General features: G+C 44.4%; 1 protein-coding gene across 2 annotated transcripts in view; it reads right to left on the reverse strand.

The window, feature by feature from the left end:
- Positions 1-10783, reverse strand: part of Slc38a4 (solute carrier family 38 member 4) — a 77564-nt gene extending 66781 nt beyond the window's left edge. Inside the window, exon 1 of one of the 2 annotated variants that reach the window (XM_070039430.1) lies at positions 10697-10783. The gene's annotated coding sequence lies outside the window, so the exon portion shown is untranslated. Of the gene's footprint in view, positions 1-5041; positions 5227-10696 lie in introns of those variants that run through there. The other variant, XM_070039439.1, reaches the window with a different exon arrangement.
- Between the last annotated feature and the right edge of the window lie 7912 nt (positions 10784-18695).

An 18695-nucleotide genomic window follows, 5' to 3' on the forward strand; every position in this document is an offset into this window, starting at 1 on the left:
ATGACCTAATTGTGGTTCTTTTACTAAATAAAAACTAATGAGTCTGATTATATAAAGTAATACTTCTTGAAATTAACTGTAGGAAACGGAAACAAGATGTTTTATTTTTGTTGCTGTTTTGTTTTCTTTTTGTCTTGTTTGGGAGGGTAGGGAGAACACAGAAATGGAGGGACAGAAGGTGAACAAATGCAGCAGTGGCACTCACAGGACACTATGTTGAAAATGAACTATACAACTTGTGGGTGGGGATGGGAGGGAAAAACTGGGAGAGAGCAAGAGAAGGGGTGATGGCTGGGAAGGGATGTGAAGGGTAAACAAAGGAGGAGGCTGCAATGCTTGGTAAGAAATGTACGCATTATCCTGCCTATGTAATTGTAACTCCTCTGTACAGTATGTCCACAAATAAAATTAAATTAAATTAAAAAAAAAGAGAAGGGGTGACAATGTCCAAAAAGAAATGTATTTATTACCTAATTTATGTAACTGTAACTGTACATCTGTACAACTGTACATCACTGATGTAGCTAGGATTACAGGAGTGAGCCACTGGCACCTGGCTTGCAATTTTTTTTGATGACATTAAAATAGTTTAGGTAGGAAAATCCTCTCCCCTGGATGATGGATCTTGGGTTTATGCTTTGACAGCTATATTATCAGACATTTTTAACCTGTATGGAACTAAAAGTTAGGCACAAACCCATTTCCTTACATTAAAGAAAAGATCATAGAAGCCGGGCGCTGGTGGCTCAAGCCTGTAATCCTAGCTACTCAGGAGGCTGAGATCTGAGGATGGCGGTTCAAAGCCAGCCCGGGCAGGAGAGACCGTGAGACTCTTATCTCCAATAAACCACCAGAAAACCGGAAGTGGCACTGTAGCTCAAGTGGTAGAGCACTCGCCTTGAGCTGAAGAGCTGAGGGACAGCGCCCAGGCCCAGAGTTCAAGCCCCACGACTGACCAAAAAAAAAAAAAGAAAAGAAAAGATCATAGGACTAAGTTAACTTCCCTTCTATAAGCTGAGAGATGTCATGATGCACACACACTCACACACACATGACTACCCACACTCACACATGCATATATTCACACACTCACAAACATACACATGTATATACACATGTAGACACATACTCACACATGTATATTCACCAAGATGAGTGAACACACAACCCTCTCACACATATTCACTCACATACACACACATAGACATAGCACCTATAACACAGAAGAAAAGCACCCAATATCTAATATTCACTCAATATAAATCATACAAACAGGATGATGGGTGAGGGAGAATGATGTGAGGGATGACATTGATCAAAATGCATTGTCCTTACAAATTGACATGCACACTTGAAAGCTCTTTGTACGGCTACTTCAGGATAATAAAAATAAATGCAAGAGGCAACATTCCAATGGAAATAAGCCAGAAAAATAATGATAAAATAATAAAATATATATCAAAAAATGTGAGGATGGATGATTCTATTCCATTTTGAAAGACTCATAAAAGCTGAAGTAGGTGATTTTCGTTGTGAACGTCCTTCACGCTTAGACTCTGGAGTCTCACCCATCCTTCCTCCTCTCACAGAAGAGTGGGATAAGGAATTATTATTCTGGTAAGAGAAATCAGTACAAAAGAAGCTTGGGGTATGGTGTTCAGTTAATCAAGATTAGCGAAGGCTGGATAGTTGGCTTTGATCTCTGAATTGACAATAGGTATATCAAAGTCCAGAATGTAAACCCCTACAAAGTGAAAGAGTGATTTATTGATCGTCTTGAATGGAAGGAGTATTTTGTTCTCTCCTCTGACTATGGAGATGGAGGTGGGGATAGGGGTTTCTGTGGGTTCTGGCTGAAGGAAGGGACGCACCTAACTCATCTGGGTGGAAAGAAGCCTCCCCTCCTCTGGAAATCTAAGCCAAAGAGAACCTTGGACAGCCCCACCTCAGGGTGAAGGGCCAGAGGGAGTACTAAGACAAGTCTCCAGACTTGAGCTTGAACATCACCTTTGGTTGCCCTTGGACTAATGCTACTGTTTTTGGTTCTCAGCGACCCCCTATCAACCCAAACTGCTACTGACTATTATTTCCAGCCATGCCTCTGTCCTTCACCTGTCAGCTCAGGAAACTTCTTTTTATAAAGAGGCTTTGTTTTTGTTTTTTTGGTTGGTCGTGGGGCTTGAACTCTGGGCCTGGGCACTGTCCCTGCGCTCTTCAGCTCAAGGCAAGCGCTCTACTGCTTGACCCACAGCGCCACTTCTGGTTTTCTAGTGGTTTATTGGAGATAAGAGTCTCTTTCTAGTGGTTTATTGGAGATAAGAGTCTCATGGACTTTCCTGCCCTGGCTGGCTTTGAACCTCGATCCTCAGATCTCAGCCTCCTAAGTAGCTAGGATTACAGGAATGAGCCACCAACGCCCAGCTAAAGGTTTTGGTTTTGCTGAATCTCAAAATACCAGAATTGACTTAACTAAAGTTTAAAAAAAAATCACAGAATAGATAGATTAGAAGTAGAAAATTGTCAAAAGGAAGCAGGTTTCATACCTTATTTTCTCTCTGTCTCTGTCTGTCTCTGTCTGTCTGTCTGTCTCTCTCTCTCTCTCTCTCACTCTCTCTCTCTATCTCTCTTCCTCTTGCCTTGTACCTTTTCTCCTTTCCAATCCTCTGTAATCTCTGAGTTTCAGTTTTTATGGTCCTGAAGTCTGAACCCAGGGTTTTGTGCTTGCTAGGCAGGTATTCTACCTGAGCCAGGCCTTCAGAGTTGCTTTACAGATCTCATACAAACTTTATCCTGACTGGTCTCAAACCACAATCCTCCTAATTCCACCTTCTGAGTAGCTGGGACCACAGGCATGTGCTACCGTGCCTGGTTGATTTTTGTCTTAAATAAAGATACAGTCTACATTCTTTTGTCCTATCATACCCAAGTTGAAAAGAAAAACTTACTCAATTTTTTTCTTTTTTTCACCTCACCAAGTACTCTCAGCAACTTTTCAGTCCCTCTAACTTACCAAATCATCATCCCATAGCTTTAAAAATAAATAAATACATACATACATAAAATTATTGATAGGTTGATCAATAGATAGATATCACTAGAAGCAAGCATCTGGAATATTACTTGGCAACAAACAGGACAAAACTACAGATTTATACCATATGAGAAGATTGTGAGATCACTCTGCAGAGTGACAAGAAACTCATTCTCAAAAAGATCATACAGTGTGATTCCACTGGGTGACATTCTCGTGTGTGTGTGTGTGTGTGTGTGTGTGTGTGTGTGTGTGTGTGTGTGTTTGCACCAGTACAAGGGCTTAAACTCAGGGCCTAAGCCCTGTCCCTTAGCTTTTCCCTTCAGCCATTGCTCCACTTTCAACCTTTTACTGGTTAAGTGAAGAGAACAGTCTCACAGATTTGTCTGCCTGGGCTGGCTTTAAACTGTGGTCCTCAGATTTCAGCCTCCTGAGTAGCCAGGATAACAGGTGTGAACCACCAGTGCCTGGCTATTGGATGACATTCTCAAAATGACCAGAGTATACAGATAGAAATATCTGGTTGCCAGGAGTAGGGAGACAGAAGAGTATGTGGTAATAAAGGTGTAGCATAACAGAGACCTTCGTTACAAAGAAAGTTCTGCATCTTGTCTGGTGGCTATTGTGCAAAAATATGCATGTGATAAAATGACATAAACTTACATACACACCTTATACTAGTGTCAGTTTCTTTGTTTTGAAGTTGTACTGAAAGTATATCCAATGCAATCACTCAGGAAAACATGTCTATAGGTAACTCAGTGGTAGAGCATTTACCTAGTATGCACAGGGCCCTGAGTTCAATCCCAACACCAAAAAGAAGGAGGGAAGGAAGGAAGGAAGGAAGGAAGGAAGGAAGGAAGGAAGGAAGGAAGGGAGGGAGGGAGGGAGAGAGGGAGGGAGGGAGGGAAGGAGGGAGGGAAGGAGGGAAATCATTATTCTTTTTTTTTTTTTTTTTTTAATTGTATTTTATTTTATTTGAGAACATACTGTACAGAGGGGCTACAATTACATGGGCAGGATAATGCATACATTTCTTACCAAGCATTGCAGCCTCCTCCTTTGTTTACCCTTCAGGAAATCATTATTCTTGAGTAAACAGAATAGAATGTATAGGAGTCCTCCCTGCCAACCTTAGCAATTTTCTGAAAATCTGTTATGGTTTCAAACTAAAGAAGTGTCAATGTATATAAGCCAACCAATCATGTGGACTACTCTGTACAGAAAGAATAATAAACTCTAGTATAGCAATGCAGTATAAAGGCAGCTCACACCTATAATCCTAGCTACTCAGAAAGCTGAGGCTAACACAGACAGAAAAGTCCTTGAGACTCCATCTTCAATTAACCAACAAAAAGCTGGGCTGGAGGCATGGCTCAAGTCATACAGCACCAGCCATGAGCAAGCAAGCTGAAAAAAACCTTGAGTTCAAACTACACACATTCTCTCTCTCTCTTCATATACATCCTAATTGATATAGATCCTACTTCATACTTCAGATATACCTGTCATACACACACACACAGGAGCAACACATGCCAAAAGAGAGGTCAGACTTTATTTTCAAGTGCACTCCCACTACACAATCACTTTGAAAGACCAAAAAATAAAAGTGTTCTCGGACATCATAAAGGAACTCCATTTCAACATTTGATTGTTTTTCCAGCAGTCACAAAGTCAGCTTGCAAACACCAACCCTTTCACAACCTCTTCCCCGCTGAAGGTCGCACAGTTTCTAAGCATATTCTGCATTATCCCCATGGATACACACCTCCCTGCTGGGTGGGAAGACCAAGCCCATCGCACGGGTAGCACCACCTAGCGTGTGGCGGATGTTTCTTTAAGCAAAGAGCCTCTGCATCCTCTACCCTGAAGAGTCCCTGTCCCGTCCCTCCCTTATTCGTTCTTTTGTTTTCCTTCTTACTTCCCTTTCCAAGCTAATCTCACTCACTCCCTAGGCTGGTCCCTGTCTATCCCCTCACGGCGGCTCTGCTAAAGCAACAGACGCACCTGCAGGAGGGCAACGTCCGGTCCCCTCCCGAGGTCTTCACTGGACATGGCCTCCAGGCTCAAGCTTCTCACAGTGCTCAGTGCCAAGCGCGCGCACCCCAGCCTGCTATGCAGATTCCCCGTGGTGCTAACAGCAAGTCTGCACTGACTTCTACCACTGTACATACAGCCAAGGCCAGCTGGTGGCCCAGGGTGACGCTTTTTCATTCTTTTCTTCTTTAACATTTTTATACTACTGGGAGTGTACCCGGTATTATAAAATTATGCCAAAGCAAAGAGCAAAGTCCTCCTTGTGAAGAAGGAGCAAATGACGCAAAGAGGGGGTGTCAGCACAAACACAGGAGAAAGGGAAGGGAGAATGGACCCAAATATATATATATATATATATATATATATATATATATATATATGGGCAGGCAAGCTGGCTGCTCACACCTGTCATCCTAGCAACTCAGGAGGTTGAGGATCTGAGAATCACAGTTCAAAGCAAGCCTGGGCAGGAAAGCCCATGAGATTCTTCTCTCCAATGAACCATCAAAAAGCCAGAAGTGGAGCTGTGGCTCAAGTGGTAAAGTATTGCCCTTGAGCAAAAAAAAAAAAAAAAAAAGATCAGGGACAGGGCCCAGGGTGTAGATGCAAGTTCCAGTACTGGCACCAAAACAAGCAAGCAAAAAAAAAAAACAAAAAACAAAAAAAAAACCATATCAACTGTTAATAGCACACAGGTCTTGAGTAGATAAATGAAAAGCTTATTAGAAACATAAATACTATTCCAAAAAGGAGGAAGAAGCTACTTTTCCTTCATTTGTTCAATTGGGGTGGCTGCAGGAAGGAGAGAGAAATGTAAGAAGACGCAGGACCTGGAGAAGAGGCCTGTTTTCCTGATCAATATACACTAGACAGATTGGGAGCAATTGCCAACAGGAAATAAGGGAAGGTTTCATTCCTGTCCTGTGGGAATGACATCAACCTCTGTCTGGACTGACCTGAATGAGAATTGTCAAGTCCTGTTTCATGTCCCCTCAAATTTCCATCTTTTCCTCTATGACAGGAAAATGTGCTAGAGGGAAATAATACCATGAAACAAACAAACAAACAAACATTTAAGTGGCTCATATCTGTAATCCTAGCTATTCAGGAGGCTGAGATCTAAGGATCATGGTTCAAAGTCAGACCTTGGCATGTGGGGAGGGAGGTGCAGACACTTTGATTTGTGAAATTTTGAATCTCCAATTAACCACCCAAAAAGCAAGAAGTGGATCTGTGGTTCAAGTGGTAGAGTACAAGCCCTGAGCTCAAGCCCCAGAACCATCATGAATAGAAATTTAAAAAACAAAAAAACACAAGGTGGTGTGGTACAGGGCTGTACACCAAAACACTCTATAGAGTGCTGAAGCCCACACCACACACACACACACACACACACACACACACACACACACACACACATACACACACACACACACATTCACACACACCACACACACACACACATTCACACACCACACACACACATTATTATGAACATGGTTAGCATTTCAAATAACACTTTGGATGTAGAAGTACTTAACAATAATAGCTATGACATTTTAAATGCTTACTAAGCATCAGTCAAAGGAGGGGCAGAGCTAGGGGACACCTGGAGAGAGACTATGCAAGGATTTCCATGGCCACACCTCCCTCCCCAGCCCCACCTCTAACCCCGGTGATCTCGGCCCAGCATTCTCCTCCCTGAGTAGTAAACCCTAAATTCCTAAACTAGCCCCTTCCTATCTTCTCTTTTCATCTGAGCTGCTCTGTCCATTGCAAACCCTCTCCTGGCTACTTCCAGTTCTTTGCCTGGCTTTTACTTGTGCTTCAAAAACCTAGCTCAAATACCACCAAGACTTAAAATAGTCCCTGACCTCTTTCTACAGCCAGTGTTCATGTCTGCCTCCTCCTTGCCCTCCCCTCTGTTTTTTTTTTTTTTTTTTGCTGCAGAATACAACTGTTTAATCCATCCCCCCCCCCCATGAATCTATTGTTCAGCCAATATTTCCTAAGCACCTTGTATTTACCTGACCCTGGTTCTTGATGTTAGAGAGTCAGGAATGAGAGAAAGTCTTCAGGAGAGTTTCTGGAAGATAATGGCACTCCGGCTGCTTGTGGAATGAGTGAGTGGTGTCAGGTTCTTGTGTGGAGTGGGAAGAAGACCAAGGAAGGTCAGCCGTCACAGGAAGGTGATTCTGATTTTCCATTTCCCCATGGCTTCCTCCTCTGTGTCACATAGCACATCTCCATTGCTTGTTGACTTCCATTACGTTTCTGTTCTCTCCCTTCACAGCTGTCTTTTGTGTATATTGGGGAGGGCAGTCCTGGGGTATGAATTCAAGGTTTGAGTGTTGTCCCTTAGCTTTCTCTCTCAAGGCTGGTGCTCTACCACTTCAACCACACCTCCACTGCTAGTGGAGATCAGTGCCTGATCTGGCTGAGCTGGCTTTGTAAGGCAATCCTCAGATCTCAGCCTCCTGAGTAGCTAGGATTAGAGGTGTGAGCCACCAGTACCTGATAGCAATGATATATATAAAAATAGATAGAGATAGATAGTTTTTTTAAAACAAAAGTTGAAGCCAGGCACCTGTGGTTCACACCTCTAATCCTTGCTACTCGGAGGCTGAGATCTGAACATCATGGTTCAAAACTTGCCAGGGCAGAAAAGTCCATGAGACTCCTATAAAAACCTGGTATGGAGCTGTGGCTCAAGTGGTACAGTGTCAGCCTTGAGCAGACAAAGCTAAAGGACAATGAATGGGCCCTGAGATCAAGTTCCAGAGAGAAAGAAGAGAGGAAGGAGGAGAGAGGAGCAAGGGATAGGGACAGGGTGAGAGAAAGGGAAAGGAAGAGGGAGAAGAGAAAGAGGAAGAAGAGGGAGAAGAGGGAGGAGAAGGAGAAAGAGAAGGAGAAGAGGAGGAGGACAAGAACAAGGAGGAAAGGAAGGAAGAAAGGAAGGTGCATGCCTATGTTGTATGTATCATGTCCACGATTCTATTCAAGATAAAGTACAAAGTGAGAGAGAATTGTCCATTCATATTGAAGAACAATTCATGTTCAAACAGAATTTCTAGAAATGTTTCCCCATGGTACGTGAGATTGGCATAATAGTAGAACCTGTCTCATAAGGGTGTTTAGTAGCATAAATGAAAGGAAGGCTACTAAAGCAATAAAGACTGTAATTGTTACCTAAGTGTTAGCCCTTACTATCACTAATCTAGTGGAGCCCAGCCCAGGCTTCCCTCCCATCTCCTTATCCCTTTATACAGGTCATCCAGCTTTGTGTTGCTTTGTGATAGATTAGCCTAATCCATGTTTCCCATCTGTGTATACATATGGCACTTCATTCATTACCCACTCCCATTACAGCAAGATTTTCTGTAAGTTTACTAGTTAGAATTTGACTCTCTCTCTCTGTCTCTGTCTCTGTCTCTGTCTGTCTGTCTATCTCTCTCTCTCTCTCCTCTCTCTCTCTCTCTCTCTCTCTCTCTCACACACACACACACACACACACGCGCGCGCGCGCGCGCGGGCACACACACCTGTGTTGCATTAGAGACTCTACCAATTTCTTTTGGAACCTTGTTTGCTGTATGATAAAAACAACAAAATTTCTGGCCATGGGTTGCTTACCTACACCTACAATCCTCACTGCTCTGGAGGCTGAGATCTAAGGATTGCAGTTCCAAATCAATCTATGCAGGAAAGTCCATGAGACTTATCTCCAACTAATCACCCAAAAATCTGGGAGTGGTGGTGTGGCTCAAGTGGTAGAATGCCAGCCTCGAGTGAAAAGCTAAGGGACAGTGCTTAGGCTCTGAGTTCAAGCCTCAGGACTGGCGCACAAGCGCGCACCCACACACGCACACGCACAAATCATGGGTTCATCTTCTCAACCACCCTCCAAAAAAAAGGTCCACAAAAAGCAGTTATAGCCAAACCTCACTAATGTCCCTAGCTACCAAGCCCTGCCAAGTGTGATCAAGGTGTGAGATGGTCTGTCTTTGCAGTGCCAACCTAAGCCCATCTAGTCCTGACCGTTACGTGCCAGCTGCCCCTAACGCAAATAAAGACGGTGGCAAGAAAGCAGCGAATCAGCAAATTGGGAGGCCTGCCCATCCAAGGTAAAGCCCTGGCTTTCTCTCTTCTGTCTCTAAGGGACCCACGCTGCTATTCCCCAGCGACAATCAAGACGGGGAAGAGGGGGAGGTGTCACACGGGTGGGCCCCCACTCCTCGGGTGGCAGCTGGGGACGGCCTGGCCCTAGCTTGGTGTCTCCAGTCCCCAGCAGATGTCCAGGCACGGTGGCCCCCTCAAATGCCTACACTGCGTTCCCTCCCAGCTCGGTTCACCCCTTTTCCTCCAGCCTTCAGCTTCTGATCTCGGGGTGCACTCTCTCCAGCCTCTCCATGAGAAGCTGGGGGAATCTCCAACTGACACAAGGCTATCCAGGGCGCAGCACGGGCCCATGCCATCCCTGGCTCATGCCATCCTCTTCCTCCTTCGCCCCCAGAGCAGTGTCAGTGCCCAGAGCCCTTTCCCGCTCTCCACGACCTCTCCACAACCTGGAGGTTCCCATCGGGAGGAGGTGGGGTTCCTGCGATCACCCTCCATCTCCCATTTCCCCTTCCTCCCTCCCTTCTCTCCCTTCCCCTCTGCTTCTGCAGCCTCATCCTCTCCTCGGGAGGGCTCCCCCCACGCAGCCTCCAGCATCATCCTTCCTCCTTCTGCTCTTTGCACCCCACTTTCCTCACACACACACACACACACACACACACTCGCCTTTCTCATCGACCCTCCCTTTGCACGCGCGCGCGCGCGCGCTCCCCTGTCAATCCGAAGATACTTGCGCAACCTCCAAAGCCACCCACCGGCCCGGGACGCAAGCCCTGCCCTGTGCCCGCGTGGCCTCTGAAAGGGTACCCCCTTTTTAGAAGTTCCCCTAAGTGGAGCCCTCCTCCCCCACCCGCCTACTCGAGGAATCACACTGCCTGTCTGGGGGGTGGAGGGGTGGCTGTCCAGCTGTCAAAAAGAAGGGGTCTATTTTAATCCTTGCACCCAGCCTCCCCACCCTAATGACGCCGGGCAGGGGTCCGCCCGGCGACTCGGGTAACACCTTGGCTGCACCATCTCCAGCCGAAGGTCGAGCTTCCCCGCCACCAGCACGCGGGGGTCCGACCCCCTCCGCAGTGGAAGGAAGGAGGGCCCAGGGAATCCCTGCCCCTCCCACCAGCCCCAAGTGGGGATCCCCTCGCCCCCCCCAACTCCCCAAGCCCGCAGGCGGGGATCACCACCACCATCACCACCACCACCACCTTCGCCAGCCTGCTGCCCGGCTTTATCTTCTTCAAACCGAGCCAGGCATTCGCAAGCAATAACACACCCAAAGTGAACCATCCCGAGTAAAAGAAGCATTCAGGACTCGCCACAATGTAGAAAAACCCGCACAATCTCACGTCTTCCTCCCCAGACCCCTAAAAAAAAGTGAAACCCACCCTAATGGCTGAGAGAACCGGGTGCACACGTGTGCGCGCACAAACCCATCAGAGCAGAGTCGGCCCCAAAGTTTGCACGCTGACAAGTCTCTAAAATGGAACAGAAATCATCCTCCTCATCATCACTCACCCGCCTCTTTTTTTTTTTTTTTCCAAGCCCTGGTTTGAGATGGAAAAGTGTCCAGAAAGGGGGTAGATGGAGACACCCCTTCCTTCTTTTCTTTCCCCCTTTCTAAAAAGAGTGGAAATTTCCATGCTGAGCTAGGGGGCAGCGTCCCCCAGTGTCGCGTTTCCTGCGGACCCTCCCTCCCAGCACAACCACCAATCGTGGGCGGGCAACCTGAGATGCCCTGGGAGGCAATCTCCCCAGGTGGGGCCCAGCGGCCCGCCTCCCTCTCCACCCTCCCCCCCACCTCCCCGGGAAAGCCTGAGCAGGCTCCCCAGGCTCTTACTGCTGTATCTAGAATAAGGGAGACCTGGGGGGTGATGTGGGTTTTGTTGTTGTTATTGTTATTTTGTTTTTTTTTTTTTTCCAATGGTTAAAGTTTCTTCACCAGCTAAGTTGTCCTTGTTGGGTCTTTCCTAGGTGCAGGGATACAGGTTGAATACCTGTTTGAAGTCTATAAAAGAGATATCTGGGAATAGGTGACTTGGTAACTTACAGTTTCAGAGGTGGCAAAGATTACATATAAATAATAATTTTTTTTTGGGGTCCGGTTGTGGGGCTTGAACTCTGGGCCTGGGCACTGTCCCTCAGCTCTTCAGCTCAAGGCTAGCACTCTACCACTTGCGCCACAGCGCCACTTCCGGCTTTTTTTTTTTTCTTATGTGGTGCTGAGGAATCGAACCCAGGGCCTTGAGCATGCAAGGCAAGTGCTCTACCACTGAGCCACCTTCCCAGCCCATAAATAATAATTTTTAAAAAACGGTCATGTGCAGTAAAAGTCCCTTAATACAAGATCAAGACCAGCCTCTGCCCAAGAATCCTTTTTGTTGTTGTTGCTTTGTGGTATTCTAATTTTAGCACTATCTTCAGCTTATGTTGAGAAGAAACTAGACCATAATAAACAGCACTGTAACTTTATTTCTACTTGTTAAATAGTCTTACCTACATCCTCAGGAAGCTATTTATAGAAAATCATTTTCCCACCTTAGGCAAAATTTTCATTTCAAAGAAAGCCCAAGTCATAAACTAAAAATAATCTTTTTTTTTATTAGTGCTAAGACTTGAACTCAGGGCCTGGGCACTGTCCCTTAGCTTTTTTTTTTTTTTCCCAAATCAATCACTCTACCACTTGAGCCACAGCTTCATTTCTGGCTTTATCCTGTTTATCAGAGATAAAAATCCTCATGGATTTATCTGCGGAGGCTGGTTTTGAGCAGTGATCTTCAGATCTCAGCCTCCTGATTAGCTAGGATAATAGGTAAGAGTCTCCTGTGTCCAGCTCCTGACTCAGTTTCTGTCTGAAAAATGGAAGACATTTCTTTCTTTCTTTTTTTTTGTCGGTCATGAGGCTTGAATTCTGGGTTTGGGCGCTGTCCCTGCGCTCTTCAGCTTAAGGCAAGCGCTCTACCACTTGAGCCACAGTGCCACTTCCAGTTTTCTAGTGATTTATGGGAGTCTCACAGACTTTCCTGCCTGGGCTATCTTTGAACCATGATCCTCAGATCTCAGCCTCCTGAGTAGCTAGGATTACAGGCGTGAGCCACAGACGCCCAGCAGAAGGCACTTCTTGATACGCTGCTTCGCTGTTATTTTTGGGTGGTACGATACACTCACCTATCGATAGAGGAAAATTAAATGTTTGTCATGCAGAAAAAAGCTTATAGAGCACCAGGAATCTTCTCAGTGTGTTGAGCCTGCTACTAGGCTCTTATTATGGCAGTTTTGTATGAGTGTGTGCCAGTTGGTACTGGAGCTCAAGCTCAAACCTCACACTCTCACTTTGCTCTTTCACTTAAGGCGGGCCCTAAACCACTTGAGCCACACCTCCATTTCCAGCTATTTGCTGGTTCATTGGAGATACAAATCTTTGAATTTATCTGCCCAGGCTAGCTTGGAACCTTCATCCTCAGATCTCAGCCTCCTGAGTAGCTAGGATTACAACCATGAGCCACCAGGGTCCAGAATTGTGGCTGCTTTTTGTTGTAGGGAGGGGGGGGGGCAATGGCAATATATATATGTCTTTTAAAACTAAAGCTGACACTAGACACTGGTGGCTCATGCCTATAATCTTAGCTACTCAGGAGGCTGAGATCTGAGGATCAGGGTCCTAAGAGATTTAATCACTCAAAAGCTTTGGGACTGAGCTGGGATGGAGTTGGCAGTATTCCTCTATGACCATGCATTCTTTTGGGGGAGAATATATCTCAGTTCTAATGATTCTGAAACTAGTCAGTAATAGATTGCAATCTAAATAAATGCCTAGGAAAAAAATTAGACCAACCTTCTTATTCAAATACCCTATGACAGTGTTATAAAGTCCCTTGGTGTATGGATTATCATGGTGAACTTGGATAGTAGTGATTTTAGTCGACTTTGTGTGTGTGTGCATGTGCACGTACGCACGCTTGCTCCAGTAATATGGCTTTAACTCAATGGCCTGGGTGCTGTCCCTTAACTTTTTTGCTCAAGTCTAGCATTCTACCACTTTAGTTACAACTCTAGTTCTAGCGTTTTGGTAGTTAAGGCCAGATAAGATTCTCACAGACTTTCTACCCTTCTCAGATCTCAGCCTCCTGAGTAGCTAGCATTACAAGCACAATTCACCAGTGCCCAGCTCTTCAGTAGATTTTTGTACAAATACTATTTTTTTGATAATAGAATTTTTTGGTGGTGGTGGTAGTGGTGATAAGACTTGAACTCAGGTCTTGGCCGCTGTCCCGAAGCTCTTTTTGCTTAAGGCTCATACTCTAACCCTTTGAACCACAGCTTCACTTCTGGTTTTCCGGTGGTTACTTGGATATAAGAATCTCATGGACTTTCTTGCCCAGGCTGCTTTGAACCATGATCCTTAGATCTCTGCCTCTTGAGTAGCTAGGATTATAGGATGAGCCACCAGCACCTGGCTGACAATAGAATTTTAACTCGGATTATTTATCAATCAGGTATTATCATAAGTAGTAAAGTGGCTTTTGGTTACAAAGCACTTTCACATACATTGTACCAATTTGTGCTAAAACAAGCTAGATGTGTAATTATTATTTTCTCCATTTCAAAGGAGAGGAAAATGAGGTGACCAGAAATTAAGTGGCTTACTCAAAACCATAAATCCAAAAAATGACAAAAGTAGAGTCTAGGACAGATTGTGTGTGTGTGTGTGTGTGTGTGTGTGTGTGTGTGTGTGTGTGTGTGTGTGTGTGTGTGTCTGTGTCTGTGTGTCTGTGTGTCCTGCGGCTTGAACTCAGGGTCTGGGTACTGTTCCTGAGCATTTTTAGCTTGCTCTACCACTTGAGCCATAGCTTTTTGCTTTTAATTGGAAATACAAGTCTCATGGACTTTCCTGAAAAGGCTGGCTTCAAAACACAATTCTCAGATCTCAGACTCCTGAGGAGCTAGGGTTACTATCATGAGCCACTGCTGTCCAACTGGATTTTGAGGATGTATGGTGTATGAAGTACAGACAGGTGCCTTAAACTCTAAACAAACAAGAAAAAAACAACCCTGATAAAGTCCATTGAAACAGATTTACAGTCAGTCCCCATTTATTCTCAACTCTGTGCTAAAGTATTGCAGCACAGAGAGGGTTAGGAAAGCTGTGTTGCAAGACTTTGCAATATTTAATGGGTAAAGGACAAAGTCACACTTCCATCCTAGGGTTGGCTTGTTTTTTTTTTTTTTTAAAGCAACCAATTTATAGCACAAAATAAAAATCTCACCAGGAAAACATGACTATCTCTATTCAAAGGTGTGAGCTTGTATATGAGTTTGTCTATTTGATCTTGGCATTTGGTTTCTGAAAATGTATTCCAAAAATCCTTATTGATTGGGTCTCCTGCTCATTAACCCAATTATTCTGTCACCTTTGCTCACACTTTAAAAAACTGTCCCACTGAAGCCAGGCGTAGGTGGCTCATGCCTATAATCTTAGCAACTCAGGAAGCTGAGATCTGAAGATCACAGTTCAAAGCCAGCCTGGGCAGGAAAGTCTGTGAGACTCTTATCCCCAATGAACTACTAAAAAGCAGGAAGTGGAGCTGTGGCTTAAGTGGTAGAGAGTTAACTCAGAAAAAAAAATATCAGGAACAGTGCCCAAGTCTTGAGTTCAAACCCCAGAACTGGCACACACACAAAAATCATTCTGTTATAGAGGATCCCACACCCTTCTTTGGGTTGGTGTTAGGAAAGCAGCTTGCATGGCACGTGATGTTGGCGTACTGTCTTTCCTTCTTGGCTAAGTGTCCTTCTCTTTACATGCCTGTTTGCTGTCCCATTTCCTGCTTCACATGGATGAGAGAGAGAGGATTTTGCCTAAACTGAAACGCAAAGTCCCATGTATGGATATCTCTGGATATCTCATGAGCATTTTAATGACTACTTTCTCATTATATCAAAAGCCAGCTTTTTAGTTAAACATCAGCAGGCTGGATATTTATAGGTAGGCAAACCTGTTAGGCACCAACTAAATGGGACGCTCACCAACAGTTCCTTCTCCTGCCTGAGCACAGAACTACACGGTGGCAGTCCAAGTGCTCTCCTGAAATGCAAATGACATCACCCTGTCCAGGGCTGGCCTCAACAAGCAAGATGGGCAGTCTGGTGTGTGTGTGTGTGTGTGTGTGTGTGTGTGTGTGTGTGTGTGTGTGTGTGTGTGTGTAAGCTTTCCCTTACCCAAGTGGTGGAATCCCAAGGGAGGGAGGGCTTCCCATTCTCATTGATCTCCATAGCAAAAGCTGCAGGAAGGTACAGCCTAAGAAACCCACTGGCATTCAGGGGTGAGGCTTAAGGGGCCCTCTGTTGTTGATAAAACTGTAATCAAGCATTTATGTATTGGGTAGTAGATGCAGGTGCATCTACAGATGCAGGTGCACCTACAGACACTCTGCGTGCTTAAGAGTTTGCAGTCTTGTAGAGGGGTGTACACATACACACACAAAAAAAGAAGTATGAAAAATCAAAGTGATCATTGGATGTTTGTGGGGAGAAATGCAGAACAAAACCTCAGTGTTCCAGTGGAGACTTGGTGTGTGTGTGTGTGTGTGTGTGTGTGTGTGTGTGTGTGTGTGCTGGTGCTAAAGTTTGAACTCAGGCCTCACACTCTCATTGGGCTTTTTCACTCAAGGTTGGTGCTCTACCATTTGAGCTACATCTCTATTTTATATATTTATATGTAAATATATATTTACCTACATTTATGTTAAATATATTTTATATGTTTATATATAAAACAATATTTATATGTAAATATTAATTTTATAAATATATAAACTTGCTAGGTTATACATTACTATGTCATCCTATATCAAATCATGTTACATTATCCTGTATGAAATTTAAGTTTAAGCAGAGGTGAAACTTTGTAATGTCAGTATAGGGAGACAATAAACATTTCTGAATGGAAGAACAGAGTATAAATAAAACCTTTTCAGCTTGGGGGTGATTTGCATTTCCAAACAATGACTGTGTCTATTCTTTTACATTAAAAAATCTAGCTATCCAGGCACCAGTGGCTCACACCTATAACCCTAGCTACTCAGGAGGCTGAGATCTGTGGATCATGATTCAGAGCCAGCCTGGGCAAGAAAGTTTGTGAGTCTCTTATCTCCAATTAACCACCAGAAAACCAGAAGTGGTACTGTAGCTCAAAGTGGTAGAATAATAGCCTTGAGCAAAAGAGCTTAGTGCCTAGGCCTTGAGTTCAAACCTCAGGACTAACAAAAAATATTAAATTATTCCAGTTCATATATGAATCATTCCAATTCATATAAGAAGTTGCTGATAAAATAGTGATTTTTTTAAATAAAGCATCTCCAGCATGAGCTTGCTTTTTTATTTTGTTTTGTTATATTTTTGGTGCTGTTGGCTTGAAAACAGGGTCTGGGCCCGGTCCCTTAGCATTTCTGCTATGGCTAGTGCTCTACCACTTGAGCCACAGCTCTATTTCTAGCTTTTTGGTAGTTAATTGGACATAAGAATCTCATGGACTTTCCCACCTGAGCTGGCTTTGTACCTCAATCCTCAGAGCTCAGCCTGCTGAGTAGTTAGGATTGCAGGCATGAGCCACTGGTGCCTGGCCATTAGCTTTTTTTTTTTCTTATTAGTTTTTTAAAAATCATCTTTAGTTGTACAAAAAGGGTTTCATTTGAACATGAAGCTATTTTAGCTGAAGTTTACTAATGCACTTCTCTAAGTTTTACATGATCATTTGTTCATATGATCCTTCTTTCATTTTGCAGCTTCCTTTTGTTATTAAAACAGGCAAAACAAAGTTATGCAAATCAATTCTACTGGCTATGTAAAACAGCTGCTTTTCATAAATGAAAATTAAAACAAGGCTTTTTTGGTTTTCCCTCCTAACAAATCAGGGTTCTCATTTCTTCATAACCATTTACCTGTAGGGCTGGGGTCCTAGGAGAAAAATCTTGCAGTGGGACTTTCACAACTATCAGCTGAGATGTGGTGCCAGCCTCTCCAAGCCAGGCCATTGCCCTTCCTGACCCCTCTGCTCCTGCCTGCCCCCCTTCCCCCTGCAGAACCAGTTTCAAGGCAGTCTTGAGGAGTCACACATCCCAGGATTCCTCTTTGAGTCGTTTGATGGTGGCTGTCTACAGAGTTTCTCCTACTTAAATTATTCCTTGGTATTTTACCTTGGCTCCCAGAATGCTTGGAAGAACTGCTATTCTGCCATGATCAGAGAGTTCTATGACCCAAATATCCTCTCCACGTTCCTATGTCAGGGTTTCATCTCTACCCTTCCTACTCTGCCCTCCAGAATTTTCTAATTCCTTGAATTACTACTGCACCTTTGGCTCCAATGGCCTGCGTCTGCGTATTGTGGACTAATTGTCACCAGACTCTAAAGGCTCTGTATTTTTGTTTTTGTTGTTTTGTTTGTTTGTTTGTTTTGGGCCTACTGAACTTGCTAACCTCCTTCTCAAATCTATCTCCTTCAGGAATAAGCCTGTCTAGACAGGCTCAGTCTTAATGGGATGAGAGCCCCTTAGGGAACAGGTTAAAAGTATTGATTCCCAGGGCTCCTCCCAGAGATTCTGACTCTGGTGGGACTTAAGGAATCTCTTACGTTAGCATTCGTGTAGCTATCCAAGAGCCTGATTTCACAAAACACAGATCTGGGCCCAGGCTTCATGCCACTTGTCCCGTCTTCTCCAGTTCAAACATGAGCAAAGGTATACTGCTCAAGGTCATGACCTGGTCTCAGGAGTAAGCAGTGTTCAGATAACTGGAATGGACCTTGAAACGCAAAGAACTCAGTGTTGTTTGGGCCCAACTTTGCTGATCCTTGGAAAGGTGAGAGTCTTTCAAATAGACCTGATCTCCCCTCATCCCCATCCTCTACCTTGAACTTCAGGCATTTTAAGAGGTAGAGATGTGGTTTCCAAACTTGGTCACACATTAGAAGAATGTGGAGTATGTGATTTAAGATACAGGTTCACGCGTCACAGCCCACAGCATTAGCAAATCATCTTCTTCAGAATGGAGTCTGGTAGCTACTGTTTTACCTCCTCATCCAGATGACTGGGAGGCACATTTGTGGTTTTCACAGCAGCCTTTAAAGACTGCAAAGAGCCAGGTGCTAGGGGCTCACACCTGCCATCCCAACTACTCAAGAGGCTGAGATCTGAGGATCGTGGTTTGAAGCCAACCCAGGCAGGAAAGTCTGTGAGGCTCCTATCTCCAATTAACTATCAAAAAGCTGGAAGTGGAGCTGTGGCTCAAGTGGTAGGGTGCTCGCTTTGAACAAAATTGATAAGAAGCAGCATTCATTCTCTGAGTTCAAGTCCCAGGGCCAACACACACACACACACACACACACACACACACACACACACACCACACCACACCACACACTGTAAGGATATGCACATTTCTGATATATGAAATTACATAGTTAAGACTTACCACTTTGGCTTGAAGATTCTTTTATTGTTCATTATTTATTATTTATTAT

This window comes from Dipodomys merriami, unplaced genomic scaffold, assembly GCF_024711535.1.
Source record: "Dipodomys merriami isolate MVZ:Mamm:240054 unplaced genomic scaffold, mDipMer1.0.p SCAF_10, whole genome shotgun sequence".
In the NCBI taxonomy this organism is placed as follows: Eukaryota; Metazoa; Chordata; class Mammalia; order Rodentia; family Heteromyidae; genus Dipodomys; species Dipodomys merriami.